Here is an 8,860-nt window from a genome sequence, read left to right on the forward strand (position 1 = left end):
AAGCAAAAAGGGCTGAATTCTAGGCCTGGGCTAATAGGTCTTAAGGGCAGAATTCCGGGGAGCCTAAAAGTAATGGTTTTGAAGAAAAGAGAATATAGGACCAGCTGTGAACTATGTGGAGTAACAGGTGAACCTGGCATTATAACAGGAAGGATGAAAGAAGAAGCAGACTTCTCTTACATTGAGCATTGAGCAGAAAAGTGTCAGCCCTTTGGTGAAGGTGCTGTAAGAACTCAAAGTACAACACAGAGAGATGTGGCGAATGACTTGGTCTAGGTGATGTGTGAGCGCTCATCCAACTCCCTCATTCTAAGCACCATCAGGATTCCACCTTTCATTAGAGGCCTACTTGCACTGTACTTGCTTTTCTAAAATGTGGCTTCTTTCTTGTAATGATATTAAAAAGCCTTCTCTACATAGCAACAAAGTTGTTAAGCTATAAAATTATACACAGAGGTAAACTATTACAGAGCAGTATGGTAAGTGCAAAGAAAGAGAGCTAGGTTTGACTCTGGCTCTTCTAAATTTTTCTCTGTGTGGTCTGTGGTTTCTCAACTTCCCTGAAACCTGACATTCTCATCTGTAAAGTGGGCACAGTAAGGTCACCCTGAGAGGAACATAAATCACGTAGCTCAGTGCATGGGATGCACCGTGAATTTACCAAACAGCAGTCAATCTTTTCCTTTCTTTTCTTTTAAAATAAATTTGACATGCAACCATTGTGTAAAAGTCCAAGGTATGCAGTCCATTACTGTGATACATTTATGTATTATAATATGACTGCTGATGTGCTGATATTTACATTATATAATTTTAGTACAGTATTACTGTCTCTATCCATTATACTGAGCATCAGATCTCTACCACTTATTTACTACTCATTACAAGTTTGTACCCTTAAATACTACCACTCTTATCCTATCCACCCCCACCATCTCTTGGTAACCACCATTTTACTCTTTTTTTCATCTTTTTTTGGGGGGGGTGGGGAGGTAGATGGGAAGGGAGATAGAGAATCTTCAGCAGGCTCCATATCCAGTGTGTGGCTCCATCTTACCATCCTGAGATCATGACCTAAGCCAAAATCAAGAACCGGATGCTTAACTGACTGAGCCACCTCACCACCTCACTCTGTTTTTATTTATGTATTTTTAAATTATGTTCAGTTATCCACCTTACTCTGTTTTTTTTTTTTTTTTATCTTGTTTATCACTTTCAGGCACTTGTGCTCACAGGGCTTCCTATCCTAGCCCCTGAGAATACCGCTCCCCATCAGGCAGTTCATGTATTAGCCCGTTAATGTCACGAGGATTCTGCACAAGAGAGAACAAAGGAAGTAACAAGCTGTGGTTTTCAGTATCACCAAAGGCACTGCATAATGTTGCTTTTTAAAGGCTCACTTTTGCTTCTGATATGGAAAAGATAATTGGTCATCTACCATAGCCCTCGGGGCTGATGCTCCCTTTGTATGAACCTCTCAATTATTTTCATTGTCTCTAACAACATAGCTCCAACTCAAACTCTTAATTTGTGCCTGCACCTTCATAATGATTTGCTTTCCTCTATGACTCACAGCTGTGGTGCCATATCAAATTGTTGGGCCATAAGTAATTTGTTATTAGCAATAGTCTATGTACCATGATCTAAATACTTATTAAAATAGGGTCAATTCACGATTTTCTCTGCATAAGCACCATTCTCAGTTATATTTTACTATGTTTGTTTATTGAGAAGAGAAATGGCTGTCTACAAGCTATACCATTTAAAGTCATTTTGAAACTTTTCAATTTATTAAGGTGCTTTATTTTTTCAGAAGAATGTTTGAGTTTCAATAAAATTAGTCTCCCATGACTGTGGATTATAAATGGTTCCTGCAATATATATATTTTTTTAATTAGAAGTTGAAAGTCAATGACCCTGACAACAGTGTCTATAATAGAAGTAATTCCAAAAAGGACCAGAATCACCGTACCTTGGTATTGGGTAAGTGTGTCCAGTTACAGTAGTATTTTTATGGCATTCTGAAAGATGTTGAAATAAATACTGTCCAAAATGCACAAGCCCAAAAATAATGGCTAGACCAAGGTTTTTGACATGTGAATTATTTGAGCAAGGTTTACTATGCCCTATCACAGTGTTTAAATTCTTTTATTTTTACAAATCTAAAGGTTTTTTTTTTTCTTTTTAGTTGAACTCCTAGGATAAAATGTAAATCTACCAAAAAAGTAGGTTAATAAGCAGTTAGCATCCTGATGGAGAAGATTTTTTTTTTTAACTAGGCTCTATGCCCAGTTGGGAGCCCAATGTGAGGCGTGAACTCATGACCCTGATAAAAAGACCTGAGCTGAGACCAAGAGTCAGACACTTAACTGATTGAGCCACTGAAGTACCTTGGAAAAAAAATTATGTATAAAATAAATGAAAGAAGTCATATAAAAGATGAGAGATTTGACTACATGACAATTGAAAGTAATAAAAGTCATACTTTTGCTAAAGTAAAAAAAGTCATAAGCCATAAGTTGGTAAAGCATCTTCTCAAATACATCTATTAATATTTTTAAGATGCTCTACAACTCTATAAGATAAACCATAAATTTTCAATAGAAAATAGACAAAGACATTTATCATTCAATCCCAAAAGAGAACACACAAACAACAAATTGACACACAAATATAAATGTTTAATCTACTAGGAATAAAAGTAATGCAAATTAAATGCTCTGCCTCCCCTTTGCCTGTTTAAAAATCAAGAAGGATTTTAAAATCAATAAATCACAATTTAGTTGTGATATGGTGAGCTAGACACTCATATTGCTGGTGCCATGGAGTGTTCAACTTCCTTACAACATTCCAAGAAAGCAATCTGGCAATGTATTTCAGAAGTTTTAGAAGTAATCCTGCCCCTTGGTTCAGCAATTCTACCTCCAGTGTGTAATCCTAGTAAGAAAATAAAAATTGTGGACATAGGGTTCCATTAGAGAGAAAGTCACCATGGTTTGTTATAAAAGAAAGAACAAAAGTAAACAATCAGAACGTCCAAAAAATAGACAAAAAGTGTGTAATGTGAGATGCAGTCACATGATGGTTTCTTGTCCAGCCATTAAAGATTCACGAAAAATTCTAATGATACAGGAAAATGGTTTCCTTTATCATGCTGGATAAAAGTGTAATATGGAATTGTATATTGGATTGTGGGGACAGTGGGAGTTGCAAAAACTAGTTCTCTTAAGGAGCCTAAACTAAGAAGACAGGAAAGTAAAGGCTGTGGAGAGTAAGGATTGTACACAGGGTTGGGGTGGGGTGAACGAGGGCCTTCTAGGAAGTGGTAATGAATAACACATGCAAAGTTAAAGGGGAATCTAAACACATGTCCCATTCAGGAAGTTTAAAAAGGCTTGAGTAGGAGACAAACTTGAAAAGGTAGGCAGGTCTTGAGCACAAATCTAAAATCTACCAGTGACAGAAAGCCATGGAGGTTAGTGCTCTCCGCACTGAATGCAATGAGAGTTCAATCATCTGTACTGTTCATTTTACATTCATCCATTTATTTCATCTATATTTACCAAAAATCTCCCCTGTACCAGGCCCAGAGAGAGGTAATATGTGTGTGTGTGGGCAGTGAATAAGATAAAATGTTCCCTCTGCTAATTGAGCAAAATCTTGTTTACAAGGAAATTGGATTTCTAGCAGCAGAGAGAATCATTTGAGCTAGTGCAGGGGATAGACCCATGTACACAGGCATTCAGGAAAAGTTGAACTGGTGGAGCTCCAGAAGATGGGCTGCAGTGAACTGTTTCAACTCTAGAGCTTTCCCGTCAAGGTGACAACTTTCCTCTTTGTGCTACTTACTTCTCTCTCTAGCCATGATTCTTTAACTGATACTTTATAAATGAGATACTCTCTACCCCACTGTTCCTGCTGCTCTTATTTCTGCTCCCTAATAACACCAACCTGCACACGACTCATGATAGACCCTTTTCATCATTACCTATTAGCTTCATTTTTCACTGACAGGTGTTCATTCAGGCTGCCTTTTAATTAAAAATTCCTGAGAGGACTCAATAGACCCAGCTCACTTTTTTTGACTGAACCAATTGCTGGGCACCGGCTAGCCTCTGGATTAGGATCCTTCGGGTCAAGTACACACCCTGTTCATTTGCTGGGGGATGAGCCACCTGCCCCTTTCGGTTTTACCCTTCCAACAGGGATGTAGGCAGGGCAGAGCGGTCTGAGGTGAGCTAGGCATCCCACTGGTATTCTTAGATTTGACCTGAAGGGTAACTAAACACATCTTTTTTATTTCCGGCAAGTAATATTCAAAAATGGTATAGAGAAAGAAAGGGCCATTTCTTTTGGATACGAATTTGGAAACAGAAAAGTCTGAAGGCTTTAAAAAAAATATGGGAAACATCACAAATGTCCCCAAAAGAAGGCTCAAAGCTTAATTATCTCCCCAGGGTTTCTGTTTATTGTGATAATAAAAAAATAATCTTATGGAACAAAACATTTACCTCTACAATAGTTTTCTTTTCTCAGAGACTACAAAATTATTTATACCTATAATATCTAAACCAGAGGTTTGTGGATCTGATAAGATCTTGAGTTTTTGAAATCACACCTACATAAAAATTTCTGAACACGTTTTGCCAAATCGTATCTTCTAAAATAGAATGCAAACTGTTAATTTTGCTATCTACTTCTGTATGCCAATTTTACATTATTAATACAGAGTCTGTAGGGGAGAAAATACTTTACACCTTAACTGAAAGAAAGCTCAGCTTGAGTATAACAGCAGCTCCTAGGAGGAAAAAAAATAATGTTCAAATATAATTCTGTACTTATCAACAGGAAGGGTGAGGCGGCTTTAACCAAATCACTTAGATGGATTTCTTTTCCATCCCTTTGCAATGGTCCGTTTTCCTCTATTTCATGCAGCTATTACACCATTTACTCTTCTGGGCCTGTTACTGCAAGCAGGTTATAAAGATTGCTTTATGGCCAGGGAGAGAGGATCAAACATCCATAAGAACAAGAGACAGCTATAGCATTGCCTTGCTCACTAGGGAGAGGATCACCCACTAAGGGTTTCAGGCCAAGACACAGACTAAGGTCCTGAATTCCCTCGAGCTGATACTTCAAATTTCTACAAAATTTACACATATTGATCCTTCTTCCAATCCTGTATTTGTATATGTAAATATATCTGGTGTTCCTAGTTCCTAAGAAGGGTCTTGCTCCCATTTTTTTTCTCCCCAAACCTTCTGACGTATACCTGATTATAGATTTTTCTGCTTTCTCAACTCCCATACTGCCACTTGGTTTTGTACTCTGTTGTATTTTAAATGATAAAAGTAACAACTACGTACACATATCTTGGGAATTTACTAGGAGGCAGGCCCTGTGTTACATATGCTTTATAGATTCTACATCCTGTAATTCTCCCATAGATCCTAAGATGTATATAATATCTACATCTTGCAGATATGTAGTATCTGCAAGGCTTAGAACTACTTGCCTCCCCTCACGTGTCTGACTTGGTGGTGGTGGGGCTGGGCTATGAACCCAAGTCGTCTGGCTGCAAAGTCTGAGTGTGTAACCACTGTACTGTCTTTTTTCTAGCATAAACTTTCCTCCAAGGGTCTACCTGTATTCTTGGTCATCTTGGCAATTATAGCCCCTCTTTTAAAGGCAGTAGAGGATAGAATAAAGAGAGCAAGCTGTGAGTCTGATGGTCTGGACTTAAGTTCCAGCCTTATTATGTTTGCAAACCATGCGATAATGGGCAATTTGTTTACTGCTAAGCCTCAGTTTCTCCTCCTGTGAGCAAGAACCGTGCCTTCAGAGTATTACGTGAAATGATGCTTGAATACCATTTAGCACAGTGCCTGACAGGCACTCAGTAAATGCCATGACCATCCCAGGAATCAGAACTGGAAATCTGGCAGGGACCTGGTTTATATGCCCATTTCTAGCAATTTTTGTGGATGAAAACTCATTCTTAAGAGATGATTCCTCATATGATGACAAAATGATATTTATAGTCATGCCTAGGGTTGTCAGATACAGCAAATAAGAACAAAGAATGTTCAGTTAAATCTGAGTTTTTAGTTAACCATGAATAATTTTTAATATAAATGTTAATACTGCCTGGGACATATTTATACTGAAGACCTATTCATTGTTTATTGTTGCTGAAATTCAAATTTAACTGGACGTCATTCCTTGATCTGGCAGCCAGCTGGCCTCTTTGCCATTGAGCTCCTGTCAATGGCCACTATTCTGCCTCATAACACATTCATTCAAACTGTGGTGTAGTTTACATTTTTATTCTGATGCTCCTTCTGTTTTCCTGCATTAAGTCAGCAAATGTGCTTTATTTATTTTTGTATACCCAGTACTCAACATTACATTTCTGTATCTGTGCCCGAGTTTATATCTATGCCCCAATCTATATGCAGATGGTTAATTTTAGATGAAAATTTGAACTCGATCACAATATATATATATTGTTATGCGATTGCTTTATTTTTTACATTTACATCTTCTGACAGACATCCTTCTAAGTTAGCACACACAGCACCACGTACATTTTCTCTAATAGCTGCAAAGACCCTTCTCAGACACCGGTGCTGGTGTATGTATAAACAGCTGAACCTATGACCCAGAAATTTCACTTCCAGGAATCTGTCCTATGAAACTGAGTACAACAGGTTTACCTAAACTATCACTGTCACAAAATCTGTGAAAGCAAAACACTGGAAAAGCCACGTATGTTCATTTGTATTGAACAGACATGTAGGTATTAAAAATATTGCCGTGTGAGAACTGATGACATGGAAAGATATGCACAACATAAAATTAACTGAAGAAAGCAGGTGAAAACAGTGTATGCAGTTTAACCCAGTTTTTGCAAACAATAAAAAAATGAAATATGATCCCAATTTTATAGAATAGAGAATGAGAAAAAAATTTGGAAGCATACGCCAGAGCATTTGCTGAACAGCATTCCTGGGAAGTATGTTCACGTTAGATTTTTATTTTCTCTCAATTTTACGTGTTTTCTAAATGACTTTTAAAGGACATTAAAAATGGTTCATTGTAGAAACTGAGCATCTGCAAATGAATCTGCCATGAATCAGCCTATGTAGCATATACTGCCAATTTCATGAGAAGCAGATCTGTATGCCTACCTGTATTTCTGGAAATGTCGCTGGCATGCTAATAGTGCTTTCTCTGAGTGGTGGGATTATAAGTAATTTTGATTTCCTTGATTATATTTTCCTGTATTTTTAAGTTACTATATATATATATACATATACACACACACATATGTATATGTGTGTGCGTGTGTGTGTGTGTATATATATATATATATATATATATATATATATATATATTTCCTAGTTCACAAGACTATTTGGAATTTATATTGGGTCTGTGCAATTAAGCCCCCAAAATTGACATATTCTCAAACAAGTCAGAAATAAAAAATAAGTTTTCCCACTTTAGGGGTAGTTTTTCTTTAATATTGAGCAACTTTCATTTCTATGTGATACACAGGTACTAACAAGGTATTACATGAGTGGCAATGCAGCATTATGAATAACTGGTTGGGACTAACACGATGGCTTAGCTGGCATCACCATATTTACTGTTTAAAAGTGTCAGAATCTCAAATGTCTTCAGTTATGCAAATATGTTCATTTATTAAGAGGATCCCAGTTAAGATTTAGTCTACTTCAGGGAAACTATGTGCTAGCCAGAATTCTTTTATAGAAGTGATGATAATTAAAACAAATCAACAACTATAGTCTTTTTTTTAATTAACGCATTTACTCATTCATCTAACATCTATTTATGGATTTAGAGAACATACAGGGAGGCTATGAACACAGTGGGTAGAGCATGAGCTCGCAGGCAACACAACCTGGGTATGAATACTGTTCTGCTGCTTACTTAGCTGTGTGACTGGGTAAGTTACTTAAGGTGCCAGAATCTTGGCTGTCTTACATGGAAAGGGATTTACCTTAAAATCTATCTTATAGGCCTGCTGCAAGATTAAATGAGATAATCTATGCAAAGCTTTAACAAATCACAGCCATATGGTAGGTGCTTAGTCAATAGCTATTTTCACGTGCTAATCTAGGTGATGTGCACGATAAATCACTGATCCAGACATAGATGCCTTTCTCAAGCCTCATTTTGTCTTGGAGAGACTGTGTGTGTGTGTGTGTGTGTGTGTGTGTGTGTGTGTGTGTGTGTATGTGTGTGTATAGTAAAGGAGACCAAAACTGGTTAACCATGATGGGAGGGAAAGAAAGACTGTCTTGGGAATTCAGATTAAAACGAAATGATATCCAGCAGGGAGAATCTTCTCAGGAGGTACTGGAGCTGGACCAGGACCAGTGGATAGGACTGAAACACATGAAAATGAAGAGGGCAGTGGTTGAGGGAAGCCTATTTGGTCAAGGGCATTACAAGAGAGGGCAGGGTGGCTGGTAAAGCCAGTTAGTTACCTGTTTAGGTTGATCAGAGCATGGAGGCACAAAGGAGAAAGTGTTAAGATATTATGAAAATATAACAATGTACAACATACAAACCCATTTATAGGAGAACTTTTATTTTAATAAACTCTCAACTCTTGGGGACATTAAGTGGATTATGTGTGTCTGAGAAATTTTACACATATTTAGTCTCTTACGTAGTGACACATTTTAGTGAAACACAGACCAAGTTGAGTCCCATCTCTACTACCTATTAGCTGTGCATTTTTATTTTTTCAAAGATTTTATTTTTTTGACACCGAGAGAGACTATAGGCAGAGAGGGAGAAGCAGACTTTCCACTGAGCAGAGAGCCTG

General features: G+C 37.4%; 1 protein-coding gene across 16 annotated transcripts in view; it reads right to left on the reverse strand.

Annotated features, from left to right (window-relative positions):
- DLG2 (discs large MAGUK scaffold protein 2) overlaps positions 1 to 8,860 on the reverse strand; it is a 1,549,658-nt gene that overhangs the window by 443,993 nt on the left and 1,096,805 nt on the right. The gene's annotated exons all lie outside the window — the stretch shown is intronic.

This window comes from Mustela nigripes, chromosome 1, assembly GCF_022355385.1.
Source record: "Mustela nigripes isolate SB6536 chromosome 1, MUSNIG.SB6536, whole genome shotgun sequence".
Taxonomy (NCBI): domain Eukaryota; kingdom Metazoa; phylum Chordata; class Mammalia; order Carnivora; family Mustelidae; genus Mustela; species Mustela nigripes.